We start from the raw sequence: 19336 nt of genomic DNA on the forward strand, positions 1-19336 counted from the left end.
ATGAAGCGTAAATGCTGCCAAATAGTGTTATTCAATTAGATGTGTTTATAAAATATTATTGTCAATAGTTTTTTTTATTTAACTTGATATAAGAGTAAATGAAAAATTACCTTCAATCTGTCTATTACAGAATGAACGATGTAATGAATTGACACCTGTCTGACTAGGAAAATGACAGATTTGTATGAAAAATGCAGTCCACAAACATGACAGTCACACCCCAGGCCAACACCACCATTAGCAACAAGAACAGCAAAGTAAGCTTACAGGACAGCCATTTACCGTATGAGCTGTTCAGAGCTTTTCTTAGACAAACTGGCTTCCTGCCAGCAAAAAAAATGTCTGCAACCCTCCACTCTGAGAAATGACTTTTATTACTAATCTAATAAAATCTGACAACAACGATAGGATACCTGGCTACAAAATTACTCAAAACATTGCATCTTAGAACGCACCCTGCTCACTGTCCTCCCCTAATACATCACTATTGTCATGCTCTGATGCCTCACAAAGATCACGCCATAACAAGGGTTGGCTAAATTATTATGAGGTGAGCAAGGAAATCCATTAACACTAGGAACGGAGGGAAAGCAGTTGTGCTGCACCTTAGCAAATCCTGATTAATTTCTAGCAACACACGGGACTCTACTCTGTACTCAGTAGTACTGCTTGCAAGTCCTTGCCTCACCTAACCAACAAGTCATAAGGTATCTGAAAAGAGATGTCTACCTACAAAAATTAGCTCCTGGTAGCAATGGAAGAATAATGACAGTATGAGAAGCAACTGACAAGACAAATAAAGAAATTAAGGAATAAGCCAGAAACCCAAATCTGCATAGAACAGCATGGCAACAAAACAGAAATGGGCATCAGTAGAGTCCTTTGTTATACAAAACATTGATAGCTTGACAGCTTACTTTAGAACAAGTGGCCCTATTTATTCAAATGCAATCATGAAGTACTCAAGCCAATCATGCTCAGTCAGAGATGTGCATTTAGGTATGGGCACTGAGGCGATGCTCACCTGCCAGATGCCGATTAAGACCCCCTCAAGCCCCTTGGGGTAATGAGATCCTTAACGGAGAGTTGATCTTAGTGTTAACAATCCAGCACGCAGGCAACATGGGTTTAACGGAGCACAGTATTTCTAACTTTTGATTTCAGATCGTTCATCACCCCCTTAAGTCATTTCAGTGCATATGTACTCCATCAATTTAGCGAGCAGGGGATATATTAGTGATAAAGTCCCTTGATGTCACAGGCCCCTGGGTGTGCTGCTAGAATACCCCTAATGTTCAATCTGCATGGTCACCTGTGCTAATCGTATTAAACAGGGAAAATCAAAAGTTAGGAAAAATGAGAAAGATACGAGTAGCTTCTCCCAAGCTTCTGGTCATGGATCAAACAAATATCCATAGTTTTTCATCAATGAGTTGAACAGATGCTTGTGACAATTTAGTCAAATGATGCTACAAACAGTCAGGTCTTCAAATTCAAATACAGTGCATCCGGAAAGTATTCACAGCGCATCACTTTTTCCACATTTTGTTATGTTACAGCCTTATTCCAAAATGGATTAAATTAATTTTTTTCCTCAGAATTCTACACACAACACCCCATAAAGACAACATGAAAAAAGTTTACTCGAGGTTTTTGCAAATTTATTAAAAATACAAAAACTGAGAAAGCACATGTACATAAGTATTCACAGCCTTTGCTATGAAGCTCAAAATTGAGCTCAGGTGCCTCCTGTTTCCCCTGATCATCCTTGAGATGTTTCTGCAGCTTAATTAATAATAATAATAATAATACATTTTATTTATATAGCGCCTTTCCCATGCTCAAGGCACTTACAGAATATAATAAAGAACGGCAGAATATACAGTATATAGCATTGTACAAACCAGATAAATAAACAAAGAAGATTAAGACAGTAAATTCTGAATAAAAACAGACACCATAATTGATGGTCTCGCACACACATACAGGTTACATTGGCATCTTGACAGAGATGTAAACTGAGAGAAAGGTAATAAAGTCAAGTAGAGCTAAAAGCCTTCCTGAACAGATGAGTTTTGAGTTGTTTTTTAAAGGAATTCATGGAGTCAGCTGACCTGATTAATTTTGGTAGGTCATTCCAGAGTCTGGGCGCTATACAGCTGAAGGCCCTGTCACCCATGGAGTGTAGATTAGTGAGGGGCACAACAAGATTACCAGAATCAGAGGACCTTAGTGGGCGGGCAGGCACATAGTGATGGAGGAGGTCACTGATGTAGTTTGGTGTGAGGTTATTTAAAGCTTTGTAGGTTATTAGTAGGATTTTATATTCGATTCTGTAGGACACAGGGAGCCAGTGAAGACGGAGCAGGATGGGTGTGATGTGCTCGCTGCTGCTGGTTCGAGTAAGGACTCTTGCAGCTGAGTTTTGAATAAGCTGGAGCTGTGATATAAGATTAGAAGGGGCACCTGCCAGTAGGGAATTACAATAATCGATGCGGGATGTGATAAAAGCATGGACAAGTTTCTCAGCATTAGAGAAGGAGAGGAAAGAGCGAACACGGGATATGTTACGGAGGTGAAAGTAAGAAAGTTTCTTAATGTGATTTATGTGGGTGGAATAAGTGAGGGAGGAATCAAAAATGACACCAAGATTTTTTACAGTAGAGGCAGGTCTGATGAGATCACTGCCAAGATGGACTGGGAAGGAGCTCATTTTATTAAGTTGCATTTTAGTCCCAATTTGCAGGAGTTCAGTTTTATTGCAATTTAATTTTAAAGAGTTCTGCTCCATCCAGGTTTTAATTTCACTGAGGCAGGTTGTGAGCTGAGAAAGCTCTGATGAAGTTCCACTTTTAACATTGAAGTAGAGCTGAGTATCATCTGCATAAAAATGATAACCCAATCCATAACTACGGATAATATGGCCAAGGGGAAGCATATAAATACAGAAAAGCAGAGGACCAAGGATAGAGCCCTGAGGGATTCCTTGTGTGACAGGCACGGAGTTGGATCTGCTGTTGCCAAGACTAACAAACTCTTGCCTATCACTCAGATAGGACTTGAACCACTGGAGGGCAGTGCCAGAGATACCTAGCATGTTCTCCATTCTGGACAGTAGGATGTCATGTCTGACTGTGTCAAATGCTGCACTGAGGTCTAACAGAATTAATATGCTGGTTTGTCCAGAGTCTGCTGCCATAAGCAAATCATTGGTTACCCGTAGCAGAGCAGTTTCACAGCTGTGCCGCGCCCTGAATCCAGTCCACCTGTGGTAAATTCAGTTGATTGGACATGATTTGGAAAGGCACACACCTGTCTATATAAGGTCCCACAGTTGACAGTTCACGTCAGAGCACAAACCAAGCATGAAGTCAAAGGAATTGTCTGTAGACCTCCGAGACAGGACTGTCTCAAGGCACAAATCTGGGGAAGGTTACAGAAAAATTTCTGCTGCTTTGAAGGTCCCAATGAGCACAGTGGCCTCCATCATCCGTAAGTGGAAGAAGTTCAAAACCACCAGGACTCTTCCTAGAGCTGGCCGGCCATCTAAACTGAGCGATCGGGGGAGAAGGGCCTTAGTCAGGGAGGTGACCAAGAACCCGATGGTCACTCTGTCAGAGCTCCAGAGGTCCTCTGTGGAGAGAGGAGAACCTTCCAGAAGGACAACCCTCTCTGCAGCAATCCACCAATCAGGCCTGTATGGTAGAGTGGCCAGACGGAAGCCACTCCTTAGTAAAAGGCTCATGACAGCCCGCCTGGAGTTTGCCAAAAGGCACCTGAAGGACTCTCAGACCACGAGAAAGAAAATTCTCTGGTCTGATGAGACAAAGATTGAACTCTTTGGTGTGAATGCCAGGCGTCACGTTTGGAGAAAACCAGGCACCGCTCACCACCAGGCCAATACCATCCCTACAGTGAAGCATGGTGGTGGCAGCATCATGCTGTGGGGATGTTTTTCAGCGGCAGGGACTGGGAGACTAGTCAGGATAAAGGGAAAGATGACTGCAGCAATGTACAGAGACATCCTGGATGAAAACCTGCTCCAGAGCGCTCTTGACCTCAGACTGGGGCGACGGTTCATCTGTCAGCAGGACAACGACCCTAAGCACACAGCCAAGATATCAAAGGAGTGGCTTCAGGACAACTCTGTGAATGTCCTTGAGTGGCCCAGCCAGAGCCCAGACTTCAATCCGATTGAACATCTCTGGAGAGATCTTAAAATGGCTGTGCACCGACGCTTCCCATCCAACCTGATGGAGCTTGAGAGGTGCTGCAAAGAGGAATGGGCGAAACTGGCCAAGGATAGGTGTGCCAAGCTTGTGGCATCATATTCAACAAGACTTGAGGCTGGAATTGCTGCCAAAGGTGCATCGACAAAGTATTGAGCAAAGGCTGTGAATACTTATGGACATGGGATTTCTCAGTTTTTTTATTTTTAATAAATTTGCAAAAACCTCAAGTAAACTTTTTTCATGTTGTCATTATGGGGTGTTGTGTGTAGAATTCTGAGGAAAAAAATGAATTTAATCAATTTTGGAATAAGGCTGTAACATAACAAAAGGTGGAAAAAGTGATGTGCTGTGAATACTTTCCGGATGCATTGTATATTAGCAATTTCTTTTAAAGATCTATGTAATTAAAACATGGGCTGTGCTGTACAAGACGTGTGACAGATTCAAATAAAGCTTAGCAACATAAGATCCTTCCCCTTAATATCGTGTTCTCTGCACTTCAGTTCAATCAGAGTACAACATAGCCTAACGTTATAAACCTTGACAAGCAACACCAGTTCACTGCATATTTTTAAGGCTAACAAATGAACACGTAGGATGAGTTTTTTCAGGGTCAAATGTTTTGCTGATATAATTACCTTCCGCCTTACACCAAATCAAAAAATTTGAGGGCATTCTAACCGGCTAAGCAGCTAGCTGAAAGGGCACCCAGACAGCTCAGATCTGACTATTCTTTCATAGTCTTTCTTTTTAAAATGGCAATTCAGCGACCCTAGACAGCCGAGACCCTAATTAAACCTGATGGCCATTGTGCCTTCAGCACGTGGCAGTTTACATGCTAATTAAGGTCATTTAGCAAAGACAAATGGCAGCTGCTACTGCCGTCTATGACACCAGCAAAGAGGGCGATCAGTTCAGCCATGGAACTGGCCTCTCTGTAACAATAATCTTTAATCTCAGTTCGCAAGAAAACTTGTGTGTGCACTCAAGCATGAAAAATATGCTTATGCCAAAAACAGGAAAATGCGTATCCAAAAAAAAAAAAATCAGATTTATAAAACTTGTCATGCACATATTTCTAAACAATCTGCCCATTCTAAATTACAATCATTTTGTAAAAGTGCATACATTGCCTGGTTGCCACCCTGAAACAACCATATATGGACTATGCTAATGCACCTTATACATATGCAATGACGATGCGGCAGCCTTTCACTGGCTGGTAGCAATGCACTTTGTTACTACAAATATTTGTGATGCATCCTCTGTTGGAATGACACATGCAACTACGTGCATTAAAAAATACATTCTAATAGACGGTGCACTGCAAACGCTAATACTGAGGTTTACAGGTGCAGGTCATAAAATTAGAATATCATGACAAAGTTGATTTATTTCAATAATTCGATTCAAGAAGTGAAACTTGTATATTAGATTCATTCATTACACACAGACTGATGTATTTCAAATGTTTATTTCTTTTAATGTTGATGATTATAACTGACAACTAATGAAAGTCCCAAATTCAGCATCTCGGAAAATTAGAATATTGTGAAAAGGTTCAATATTGAAGACACCTGGTGCCACACTCTAATCAGCTAATTAACTCAAAAGCCTTTAAATGGTCTCTCCGTCGAGTTCTGTAGGCTACACAATCATGGGGAAGACGGCTGACTTGACAGTTGTCCAAAAGACGACCACTGACACCTTGTACAAGGAGGGCAAGACACAAAAGGTCATTGCTAAAGAGGCTGGCTGTTCACAGAGCTCTGTGTCCAAGCACATTAATAGAGAGGCGAAGGGAAGGACAAGATGTGGTAGAAAAAAGTGTACAAGCAATAGGGACAACCGCACCCTGGAGAGGATTGGGAAACAAAAATGTGGGGGAGATTCACAAAGAGTGGACTGCAGCTGGAGTCAGTGCTTCAAGAACCACCACACACAGACGTATGCAAGACATGGGTTTCAGCTGTCGCATTCCTTGTGTCAAGCCACTCTTGAACAAGAGACAGCGTCAGAAGCGTCTCGCCTTTGGACTGCTGCTGAGTGGTCCAAAGTTATGTTCTCTGATGAAAGGAAATTTTGCATTTCCTTTGGAAATCAAGGTCCCAGAGTCTGGAGGAAGAGAGGAGAGGCACAGAATCCACGTTGCTTGAGGTCCAATGTAAAGTTTCCACAGTCAGTGATGGTTTGGGGTGCCATGTCATCTGCTGGTGTTGGTCCATTGTGTTTTCTGAGGTCCAAGGTCAACGCAGCGTCTACCAGGAAGTTTTAGAGCACTTCATGCTTCCTGCTGCTGACGAACTTTATGGAGATGCAGATTTCATTTTCCAACAGGACCTGGCACCTGCACAAAGTGCCAAAGCTACCAGTACCTGGTTTAAGGACCATGGTATCCCTGTTCTTGATTGGCCAGCAAACTCGCCTGACCTTAACCCCATAGAAAATCTATGGGGTATTGTGAAGAGGAAGATGCAATACGCCAGACCCAACAATTCAGAAGAGCTGAAGGCCACTATCAGAGCAACATGGGCTCTCCTAACACCTGAGCAGTGCCACAGACTGATCGACTCCATGCCACGCCGCATTGCTGCAGTAATCCAGGCCAAAGGAGCCCCAGCTAAATATTGAGTGCTGTACATGCTCATACTTTTCATGTTCATACCTTTCAGTTGGCCAACATTTCTAAAAATCCTTTTTTTTGCATTGGTCTTAATTGATATTCTAATTTTCTGAGATACTGAATTTGGGACTTTCATTAGTTGTCAGTTATAATCCTCAACATTAAAAGAAATAAACATTTGAAATACATCAGTCTGTGTGTAATGAATGAATCTAATATACAAGTTTCACTTTTGGAATGGAATTACTGAAATAAATCAACTTTGTCATGATATTCTAATTTTATAACCAGCACCTGTACATTGATTACTTCAATTTCAGACTGTCTTGGATGGGTAGTACACCTAGTATTAATTAATCTTATGAAGTTACCTTGAGTTTATGGTAAAGTGTTCCATAAATAAAATGAATTATTATGACTATTATTACTATTTAATTACCTGATGGATCTAAACAGGTTGGAAATGAGTATACACTGCAATGCACGGGCACCCAGCAAAGCTTGGCTCTTGCCTTGTGTCTGAATGACTGACAACCTAGGATGTGATGAATTGGGAAAGTAAATGGATTGCTGGATGAAGGGTATGAGGGTATGTGGGGCTGTGAGAAGTGCCTGAATATACAAAGGAGAACCTAAAATGGGTTTAGAAAATGTTTACATAGATGGACAGATTAGTCTACAGTAGTAAGATCAAACTTGGAGTGACTGGCAAACCAAGTAGACACCAGCCTTACTGCAACCAGGAAAGGAGCAGCATGGCCATATGGATGACCTCTGACTCCAAAGTCCATTGAGATATCCACAGGGGTACAACCCGAGGGTCTCGATCCTACTGACTTAGCCTTTGATGTTAATCAAGTGGAGAAGCTGACACTAGTCCTTAAGAGACAGGGCCAGTGGATGGGAGGATCTGTTGAGCTGTGGGAGGTAATTTTAGCCTGAACAGCAATTAAGCTGCAAAAATGAAAAGTAAAATACAAATAAGCACCGGCGCCACCTGCTGCCCATTGAATTTTCATTTTCATGTTCTCAATATGTAAACAGAGTGGGTCAATGGGCAGGGCTTTGCACCTTGATTTCCCACAATTCCTTGTCCTTTGTAGCTGTAGCCATTTCGAGCAACCGAATACCTCTCATTTCAATTGTGTTTAATTCACGTGATTGCAACATTTGCAGCATTCTCGCGTGCAGATTTTGAAAATGAAATTGCAAAAGCAAGTTTGCATTTTCATTTTAGAAGTTTATTTTCATTTCCTGTTTTGCAGAAAATACCTCCCACAGTTGAGCTACCGGAGCTTTAAAGGACTTCTTCTTCTGTCTCTGTAGTAAAACTGCGATGAGCCTGTCCAGCTGGCTGCAGTTTCGAAACGCCTTAATGCAACTATAAGCGAGTTTGAGCAGCCATAAAAATGTGTGCTTGGAGCTTACTCTCAAAGCGATCTACATAAATTATGAACGATGGCTTGCTCAGCAGACGAGGGCTTGCCAGGGAGAAAAGGGTGACACAGGGCAAAGTAAGCCTTCTGCAACGCTCTGAGAACGAGTGATACAAATGTGACTAGAGAAAAGTTGGGGAATAATTCCTAAGAATGCTATTGAACTAGCAATTCAGTAACTTCTCCTCTAAAGATGGAGCATACACAGTATAGAAGCATGTGATCCAAGGGCATGGGTATATCCCTCCAGCCTACTTGGTGGCAGCAGAAGGAACGAGGCCATGAGTGCCTTGTCAGAGAGGAGAGCATGGAGTAACTAAAGGTTCTGGGGTGCAGTGCTATCCGGAGCGACTAGGGGGAGAAGCAGAAACAGAGGGTCACCTGGACAAGAACAGACTCAAGTGCTTTAGCAGAAGGGGTTTTAAAACAACCTTATGGCCAATGGCTTAGTTGATGTGGAATCAGGTGAGACTGGCAGACTGTTTAAATGGCAGAAGGAAGTGAAACTAGAAAAGGTGGCATGGTCATTAATCAGCACATATTCATTACGGTCATGAGCTCTGATCTGCCTGCTTCGCTCAAAACTCTGACCATTTCGGCTTGGCTTCTATTAAGTTGATATGTATTGTTGGTTTTGGACATGTAGAACATGTTGCCATTTTTTTTTTATTTTGTTTTCAGTTCTACAAGGATTGAGTTTTAATCACTTCTAGTTTTATTACTTTTGTAACAATATATGGAAGCATCGGACAACTTCATTCATTGCACTTGTAATGTTGTGGAGATGGCGCTATAAATATATGATAGCTTTCAATACATTCTGGGTTAAACAATGGCTGTTCTCACTTAGTGTAGTCAGCTTATAACTCAAGTAGGTCCTGTGTTAGGCTGATTTTTGGTTTCCCTGACTCTTGCTAACATCTACGACATTTGATTTTCTCCTTGCCCTTGGTAATATTTGCTTGGTTTATTTATTTTGATTTTATGGTTACATCTCCAACCACATCCTATTTTCTTTATCATCTCCTGGGATCGCATGTATAAAACTTTTTTAAGCTTGGAAAATGTGCGTAAGCCATTTCATAAGCAAAAGTTGGGATTTATAAAACAAAAAATTGGTGTGGAAATTGGCTTATTATTATGGCAAGTTTCAACCATCCTTAAGTCCTGCACAGATTTTTTTGGTGTTGCCATTTTAGTGAGTCCAAGTGTCAGGATAATGAAGTGAAAAGATATTCTTTTCTCACTGCGTATTTCAATGATGCGTCACTTAAACTAATTATATCATAGTATACTGACATGTTCTCTCAATACTGCTGTCTTCAATGCAAGTAATACCACCTAACACATAGGCGGCCGAGGAGGAGGTTGATTACAGCACGTTGCCACATCCACCACACGGCAAACCACCCAGATTGAGATCCAAGTGCAGCAGCTGACACCTCAGCACCACACTGAACAGGGTGAGGTTTTTTTCACGGTGGCTGGAGTGCCAATCCTGCCACCAACCCCTAAGTCCTCCCTGTAAGTTGGAGGGCCTGCTTGCAGGGCTGGATGCAGATTAACGTCATACCCAGGACGGAGCAATTGCAGGTTAAGGGCCTTGTTCATACACTTAATGTAAATTGCTTGAGTGTGTAGCTTATCTATTTTGTCTATCACAAGGGTGTGCTGTGTGTTGCAGGACTGGTAGTGGCAGCGTTAGCTCTTTTGGAGGATATCACCAACAATAGGCTATCAGGGATTAAAATTATTTTTTGGCTTATGATGCTTACCGATTTATAAGCTGATTTAAATGGAGTTATGTGTTGAATTAGAGCCTGCATTACAGAGACCATCACGCAAAAATCATGCAATTCCTGCTTCGTTGCAGGATTTAATAACCGTAGGGTATTTGGCGACAGGTGCTATTCATCATGAATTGCCTGACCAGTCTGGAATCTCATAGTAATCTCTGAGCCGTGTCACGCCATCTGTATGGGGTGGTATAATTAAGATGCTACCCATAAGATACATGCAATATCCTTACCACCAGAGTGTGCATATCCAGATCAATAGGCAACTTGGAGGGACTGCTGATTTTCCTAATGTAATCGGTGCAATTGACTGCACACATGTTGTGATTAAGGCACCATCACAGCACTGTCACTCAATTAATATATAACTACTCAAATGTGTCTCATGAATGTTGTTGCAGAGTGAACTGCCTCAAACCCTGATTCATTGATGTTATCAAATAGCAGTGTGGGAAGGAGACTTCAGGGTCTCGCTGTGTGTGATCTTGGTCTCCTTGGTAAGGAAGTCTAATCGGCAGGATTATAATTAGGTTTAGTACATTACAAATAAGTTGTATGATCTTTATATCAGGTGATAGTGGGGAAACCACAAAAGAGGAGCTATGATGAATGAAGCACTCCTGCTCTTGATCAGTGATAAAGCCGATATATATTTATGTTATACGTTACAATATATATTTTATAACTTTCTTTGTAAGTCACCTTGTATCAAGGTGTCTGATAATTAAATACTACTAATAATAACAGAACAGACCATTGGTTCATTTAAAGGTAGAATGGTGATGTATGATGGGACGGATGATTTGGTGTTTGATGAGAATTTGATTTCTAAAAAGGAAAGCCCGAGTTGAGACAACAATCAGCCCAAGAATTCATCATCACTGATGAGCAATGCAAAGCCTTTGGCCACATGCAGCATGCCTCCAGCTTCACCTCCTGATCCTGCATTTCCTCTCCTACCCATTTGGTTATCTGCTTTTCCATTAGTGCACCCTGACCATGCTTCATCATGATGTAGTGGATTCAGGTGGTCTTCCAACCCTTCACATTTTATGATGTCACCATGTGCTAAAATCATTTCATTTTTTTCCTTCATCAGAGAACACTCAGTACCCCAGAATGGCAAAGTAAAACAGGATTTTACAGGTTTTTGAAAAATTATTAAAACTAAAAAAATTACAGACCCTTTATTCAGTACGTCATTCCAGCCTGCAGTCTTCTTGGGTCTGGCATGACAAGCTTAGCACACTTGGTGATTTTCTGCCATTCTTCTCTGCAGTTCCATTGGAGACCATCAGTGGACAGCTGTTTTCAGGTCTCTCCAGAGATGTTTAGCTGGGTTCAAGTCTGAACTCTGGCTGGGCCACTCAAGGACATTTCCAGAGTTGTCCCAAAGTCACTTATGTATTGTCTTTGTTTTGTGATTAAGGGCATTGTCCCGTTGAAAGGTTGACCTCAGCCAATCCATGGCCCTTTTAACGAGAAGTGGCTTCTGTCTGGCCACTCTATCATAAAGTCCAGATTAGTGAAGTCTTGCAGTGGTGGTTGTCCCTCTGGAAGTTTCTTCCATTTCCACAAAGGTTTCTCTAGTGCTCAGCCAGAGTTATCATTGGGATCTTGGTCACCTTCCTTACTAAAGCCCTTCTCCCCTGATTGATCAGTGTGGCCAGATTGCCAGCTCTAGGAAGAATTGTGGTTGTTCCAAACTTCTTCCATTTAAGAATTATAGATCTGTGCTAACACATTCCTGTCTCTAAACTCTGCAGGCAATTCTTTCGACCTCATGGCTTGGTTTTGGCTCAATTGTGGGACCTTCTGTAAGCAGGAGTATTCCTTTCCTAATCAGTCTAATCAATTGAATTAACCACATGTGAACTCCAAACAAGGTCTAGGAACATCTCAACAATGATTATTCTGTCCCCGAATGCCGTATTAGCGAGGCTTCTCTCCCAAGACCCAGTCTGTACGGAGTGTGCGTCGCCCCACTGGTTGTAGTGAACGTGGACAGATTAGTTTACTCACCAAGAAGTCAAGGCTGAGAATTCGTATACTTTAATGCCAGAAGTAATACAAGTATTAGGACGTAAAACTATTGATAACTTGAAGGTAAAAGGACGATAATTTCCTTAACCTAAATACAATATGGTGGGAATTAAAGTAAAAACAAAAGCAGCGCCAATAGCAAAAGGGAGCTAGGGACATACCAAATGTATTAATTAAATGGGGGTGGAGGTAGGAATGTACCAAACAGTTTAATAACAATATTAACACGGGCTGCTGTAGCAGCACAATGATCAATGGAATGGGATGCACATCAGCCAAATTTCAAGGGTCATAGCAGAGGGTCTGAATATTTGTTGTAAGAGCTAATCTTGAAAAGTTAATTTTAAGGTTAAGTTCACATAAGCGTTTGCCTAATTAGAATACAATGGAAGTAAAAAGCTACATACGATAGATAATGGAAGATTCTGGTTTATCCCCTGTAAACAAATTTATATAGAATATAATAAACATAAACCGCTAGACAGTGTAGACTGAAAAGTTAAAGAGGCTATAGCTTACTGACCGTACACCACAGTGTATGTGGTAACATACGGAAACTTCAAGAAATGTGACGAAGATACTTAAGGCCTTAAACAGAAACATCACAGACAGGAAGTGATTTTCTTTTTTTCTGCATTATCAGTTTTTTCCTTTATTTTTGGTGTGAACTGTTGACTTTGAATCCTCACAGGTGGCGCAGTGGTAGTGCTGCTGCTTTGCAGTAAGGAGACTGTGGAAGATTGTGGGTTCGCTTCCCGGTTCCTCCCTGTGTGGATAGCGCTTTGAGTACTGCGAAAAGCGCTATATAAATGTAATGAATTATTATTATTTTTATTAATTTCACTACAACTTCTAAAATGAAGACACTTGGACCGTGTTTTTAGATATGTGTCATACTAGTGATTGAACCTTTTAAGTGGATGTGCTTGGAGTAATTCTGGAAACCCCAACAAATGCTGCTACACTTACGTAGTGTATGTCAGTAGGATATTTCAGTTATTTATTTTTAACAAATTTGAAAAGATGATCTAAAATCCTGGTTTCGCGTTGTCATTCTGAAGTATTGAGTATTGCTTGCTGAGGGGAAAAATTAATTTAAATGATTTTAGCAGAATTCTGGTTGCAACGTAACAAAATGTTAAAAAAGTGAAAGGGCCTGAATCCACTGTGTATCTGTCTACTTTAGCCTGCTGTTCTCAGGATCACACAGGAACCTGTCAATGTATCAGGATGGACATGACAGAGGCAGCAGGACCTTCTGCCTCATATTATTCATGAGATCAACTCAATGCCGTTTGTGTTATGTGACCTTTTCAAGCCTCCCTATGAGGCAAGCATCAAAGGCAATGCAAATTATGAGCCGACTAATTCACTCCTTTTGTGCTTCTAATATCATCTGAATGCTGTTGCTCAGTTTGGGCCTCCTTGGAGGACACAGAAAAGACATACTGTACCTTGTCAATGCTTTACAGACATGGCTCCGAGATATCACTAATGAAAGGAGCTCTGCTAGTGCAATAAGAGATTTACACAAAGTGACACATGCACACAAACAACGCTGCACACAGAGAAACCGCAGTGTGCAGGCCAATGCAGCAGTCATGAGAGTTGGAAGGTGGCTGAGAGGAGAAGGGGCTTAACATGAGCCCCACACTAAAACCACAGCATCAACTGGATGCCCCAATCACGCACTCAAAAATGGGACTGGCCCTTTGTCCATGAACACAATGTTTAAAGGATTGTAGGGTCATATTGTCACATGTGCAATGACATTATTATTTGTGAATGCTAATCAACCTGCAACACAACTCCATTCTCTGGCAGCCAATATACTAAATCACCATGAAACTTCTCTTCTTCTTACCTGAAAGATCTCAAAATACATTTGTCATAACCTAGCAGCAAAAAATTGTACACAAAATGTGGTTTTGGTAGTTTGTTTGGCATTTCAAATGCATCCAGCATTCCAGCAGCATTATCACCAGGTTAATGGTCATTGTTCATGTTCACTCTGTTTATTTGGAGGGTTAGCTCACTGAGCCAGATGTAATATATCTATAGGTCTGTAGACCACCATGAGTGACTTTTGCTTAAAACTCGGTAGGGGACAAGTAGGTGACTCACTGAGTGTCACAGTTCGAAACCAATGGAACTCATGAACGCAATGCTCAAAGTAGGGACAAGGATGTTGAACTGCATAGCGTAAAGCCCGATTTATACTTTTGTGCTAAGCCTATGCCATAGGCTATGCCGTTTAAAGCAGGCAAAAGGCACGCAAGAAAAGTCAATATCCATTAAAGTGCAGGCAGTTTTTGCCCATCAGGATCAATTCTGTTGGCGTGGACTTCCAAACCGATGTTAGGTAACATTTCACACCACAAATTGGCTGCCATCTGATTACCTTGGTAGTGTTGTGATGAGGTATCATATAAATGTGTATATTTTGTAACTTCTGGTACATGTTAATTCAGAATAGCGGAAAACAAGCGGAAACACATTTCAGGAAATACGTAGTTACCAAGATGGTCAATCAGAGTTGTACGGGTCTTTGTTGGGTCAGACTTGATGTGACTCATAGATAGATAGATAGATATGAAAGGCACTATATAATAGACAGATAGTGTGGACGCTAGAGGCGCTGTTGCCCCGTTAAACCCACCAGACAGACGTCCAGGACACACGTTAAAAGCACCAAGAAGAATCTTTAATAATTTTTCTTCAATAAGTGCACAAAGCACTGTATACTCCACAATTCTCCAATAATATAATAAACAATAATCAATAATACAAATCAATCCTCCACATCCAGCAGCTCCGTCACACTCCCACCCAACTCTGGCTCGATCTGCTGGGTCTCTAACAGTCCTTTATATATTCCATGACCCGGAAATGTTACTCCTCTTCTTCCGGGTCAAATGCCACATCATCCTTCCTCAAGTGTCCCGGAAGTACTGCGGGCTTCTGTCCTCGTGACCCCAAAGTACGTCCAGGTTAGCATAACAGTAAAGTGGTTTGGTTAATTAGGACTTTCATTATCTTCTTGACCTCTGCCTGGTTTTCCAGACCTCGCCTTTGTTACATCCTACAGTGCTCCAGGACACACCTTCTACCCAGCTTTGAAGTATTTTAACTTAAATATTAACAATTCCAATGTTTAATCTGGCACAAGAAGTGACATGTCAATGCCTTTGCCTCACAAAGGCAACAGCCAATGTGTTTGTCTAAACTAACTTCCCACTCTGATTTAGTTTTAAGGATATCCAGTTTCAAAGAAGATCCTAACTAATATGCGGAGATTTTTCAGTGGAAAGCTACTGGATTTGTATGTGGCAGTGGTGAACCATCTGACGTGAACATTTTTCTAGGTGCTCAAATCTCTTGAATATGAACTCTTTTCAGTTGATATCTGACTCCTGCTGACTACTCTAATTATCCTTGTCAGCATGAACTTTAAATCAAACATCTTCACTGCAGTTAAAACTTCATTCTATCACCAAGGAAATATCTCTACTGTTATCATTTTGATAGAACTAACAGAAGGTAGCAACCAGAAATTGAAGAGACAAAAGGAACATACAGAGCCATAGTCGCTAAACAGGTGAAGGTCAGAATGCAAAAAACAGTCAGAGAAATCATTTGTCAAAGCCCATGACACAAAACTAGAACTGTACTCAAAAATGATTAACAAAAGGTTCTAACAGCAATGTCTTCTCCGAAGCACCCTTTAGCCATCTATTAACAATATCTATTTACTGTATCTATTAACAATAATAAGAAAAGATTCCAGGACGTGAGAATGAGATTTAACACATGGATACGTGCTGCCATCTTTTACAGTATATGCCAGTCAAGATGATGCACTGCATCTGTATTATGTGTCATGTGACTCTGGATATGGTTATGACTATTTACTGGTACTGGCCATCCAATACACAAAACATAAAATGGCATCATCAGACTAATGATAAACTAACGTGAAAAATTAAAAAAAAAAAAAGAAAATACAGGTGCACTAAATCTCCATCTTAAATGGCTTCAAAATCCAGACTTCAACATCCACGGTGTAATCCCACATCTTCATCTCACATGCCCAAACACTTTAGGTTAATTCACTTGTCTTCTCACTCTGAGTTGGTTCAGATTGCTTACTGCCATTATGCTTTAGCCTACGACAATACGAGCGTTGATTTTACTTCTCCATTCTGACTCCATGTCCAGCAATAAATGATGATACCCACTAATTTATCACCCATCCATCCAGCTGAGGGTGTTATAGGTATGTCAGAATTGCCCATCTGGCTTACACAAATTTCTTTTTTAATGTCCATTTGTTCACTTTTGATTCTTTGATTATCTATGTAAATATTTTGCATTTTGATTATTTCTCGTATTATGTATTTTACAACCCCAATTCCAATGAAGTTGGGACGTTGTGTAAAACGTAAATAAAAACAGAATACAATGATTTGCAAGTCCTTTTCAACCTATATTCAATTGAATACACTACAAAGACAAGATATCGAATGTTCAAACTGATAAACTTTATTGTTGTTTTGCAAATCTTCACTCATTTTGAATTTGATGCCTGCAACACGTTCCAAAAAAGCTGGGACAGGGGCAGCAAAATACTGGGAAAGTTGAGGAATGTTCAAAACACACCTGTTTTGAACATTCCACAGGTGAACAAGTTAATTGGAAACAGGTGTTTGTCATGATTGGGTATAAAAGGAGCATTCCCAGAAGGCTCAGTCGTTCACAAGCAAGGATGGGGTGAGGTTCACCACTTTGTGAACAACTGCGTGGGCAAATAGTCCAGCAGTTTAAGAACAACGTTTCTCAACGTACAATTGCAAGGAATCTAGGGATTTCATCATCTACTGTCCATAATATCATCAAAAGATTCAGAGAATCTGGAGAAATCTCTGCACGTAAGCGGCAAGGCTGAATACCAACACTGGATTCCCGTGACCTTCAATCCCTCAAGCAGCACTGCATTAAAAACCTACATCATTCTGTAAAGGATATTACCATGTGGGCTCAGGAATACTTCAGAAAACCATTGTCAGTTAACACAGTTCGGCGCTACATCTACAAGTGCAAGTTAAAACTGTACCATGCAAAGCGAAAGCCATATATCAACAACACCCAGAAATGCCGCCGGCTTCTCTGGGCCGGAGCTCATCTGAGATGGACTGACGCAAAGTGGAAAAGTGTGCTGTGGTCTGACAAGTCCACATTTCAAATTGTTTTTGGAAATCATGGACGTCGTGTCCTCCGGGCCAAAGAGGAAAAGGACCATCCGGATTGTTATCAGTACAGAGTTCAAAAGCCAGCATCTGTGATGGTATGGGGGTGTGTTAGTGTCCATGGCATGGGTAACTTGCACATCTGTGAAGGCACCATTAATGCTGAAAGGTGCATACAGGTTTTGGAGCAATATATGCTGCCATCCAAGCAACGTCTTTTTCAGGGACATCCCTGCTTATTTCAGCAGGACAATGCGAAGCCACATTCTGCATGTGTTACAACAGCCTGGCTTCGTAGTAAAAGTGTGCGGGTACTAGACTGGCCTGCCTGCAGTCCACACCTGTCTCCCATTGAAAATGTGTGGCGCATTATGAAGCGCAAAATACGACAACGGAGACCCCGGACTGTTGAGCAACTGAAGTTGTACATCAAGCAAGAATGGGAAAGAATTCCACCTACACAGCTTCAACAATTAGTGTTCTCATTTCACAAACGCTTATTGAGTGTTGTTAAAAGGAAAGGTGATATAACACAGTGGTAAACAGGCCCCTGTCCCAGCTCTTTTGGAACGTGTTTGCAGGCATCAAATTCAAAATGAGTGAAGATTTGCAAAACAACAATAAAGTTTATCAGTTTGAACACTCGATATCTTGTCTTTGTAGTGTATTCAATTGAATATAGGTTGAAAAGGATTTGCAAATCATTGTATTCTGTTTTTATTTACGTTTTACGCAACGTCCCAACTTCATTGGAATTGGGGTTGTATGTCAGTTTTGTTTATTATGCAGTTTCTATGTGCTTACATTGATTCTCCTATGCTATTTGTACTTTCTTGGTGGACAGTTCCCCATTCCCCACCCCCACACCAAAAAAAGAGGTGGGGTCTCACCCCAGTTGAGCCTTAAATGCATGCTGGGAAAGCGAGTTCCTTGTGATTCATCTGAATACACTTTTGAGGGGAGTTTTGGAAGTAGCGCTGTTTCTTTGTTCTTTGCTAATTTGGGAGTTTGTTCATCTGGGAATGTCTTTTAGGCAACCCCTTTGGGCCTCTTTTTGCTCTTTACTTTAATTAATTAATTGATTGATTGATTTTTGCTATTTTTGTTAATAAATCTTCCAGTTATAATGATTCTTCATTTACAATTTTAATACTAGCCAAGAGTTTACAATTGCCTTTTCTCTTGTGGAGCTGTTAGTTATATATTTTGAAACATTTAAGTTTAATGTTTCATGTGGTTATGCTGGCAGCAAAGAAGGTAAAGTTCCTACCAACTGAGGGTGGCGTGTCAGTCTATTAAATTACAAAGTGTTAAGTTTACATTTCATTAAGTCCCTGTCTCCATGACCTATAAGCGGTGTTTTGATGCCAATCCCCTCCTTGTCAAAAAGCCTTGCTGTCACTAAACAATCATTCTTTCTGACCCACCCGGTCCGAATCTCTCGGCTTAGACCTGCCTATGAGACTTCTTTAGTCTCCAACATTATAAAGACTGCTTAAGAATCAGTTTCACCACTGCATTTTAAAAATGGTTGTTTTTGTATTTAGTCTGTGATAAATTATTTTTTCAATTGAGAATGTATAACTACCGATGCCAAGCATCTGCTGACATCAGTAACACGGTCCAATATTCATACTTCAACACAATGCAGAGCCGGTCAGTCCATTAGGCGACACAGGCATCCATCTAGGGTGCTATCAACTGCAGCGCATGTGCGGGGAAACTGCAGGGGACCAAGTTTATCAAACTATGATGATAATGATTGGGCTCTCTTTCCTGTTGGATGCCATACACCAGGGGCCAAGTCAGTGGTAAACACAACATGGGGCGCCATTTGTGCTACTAAAGTGGACAATGAGGGGGAATCAAACAGGTCGACAAACTTAAATAATACCAACTACTTGCTATGCACAACAAGGGGCTTAGGGCTCCAAATGGACCTCGACTGGCACTGGCCTAA

The 19336-nt window shown here is 41.0% G+C and overlaps 1 protein-coding gene across 11 annotated transcripts in view; it reads right to left on the bottom strand.

Moving 5' to 3' along the window:
- LOC114666444 (gephyrin) overlaps positions 1-19336 on the bottom strand; it is a 415661-nt gene that overhangs the window by 209470 nt on the left and 186855 nt on the right. The window lies entirely within an intron of this gene.

The sequence above is a fragment of the Erpetoichthys calabaricus genome, chromosome 16 (genome assembly GCF_900747795.2).
Source record: "Erpetoichthys calabaricus chromosome 16, fErpCal1.3, whole genome shotgun sequence".
NCBI lineage: Eukaryota > Metazoa > Chordata > Cladistia > Polypteriformes > Polypteridae > Erpetoichthys > Erpetoichthys calabaricus.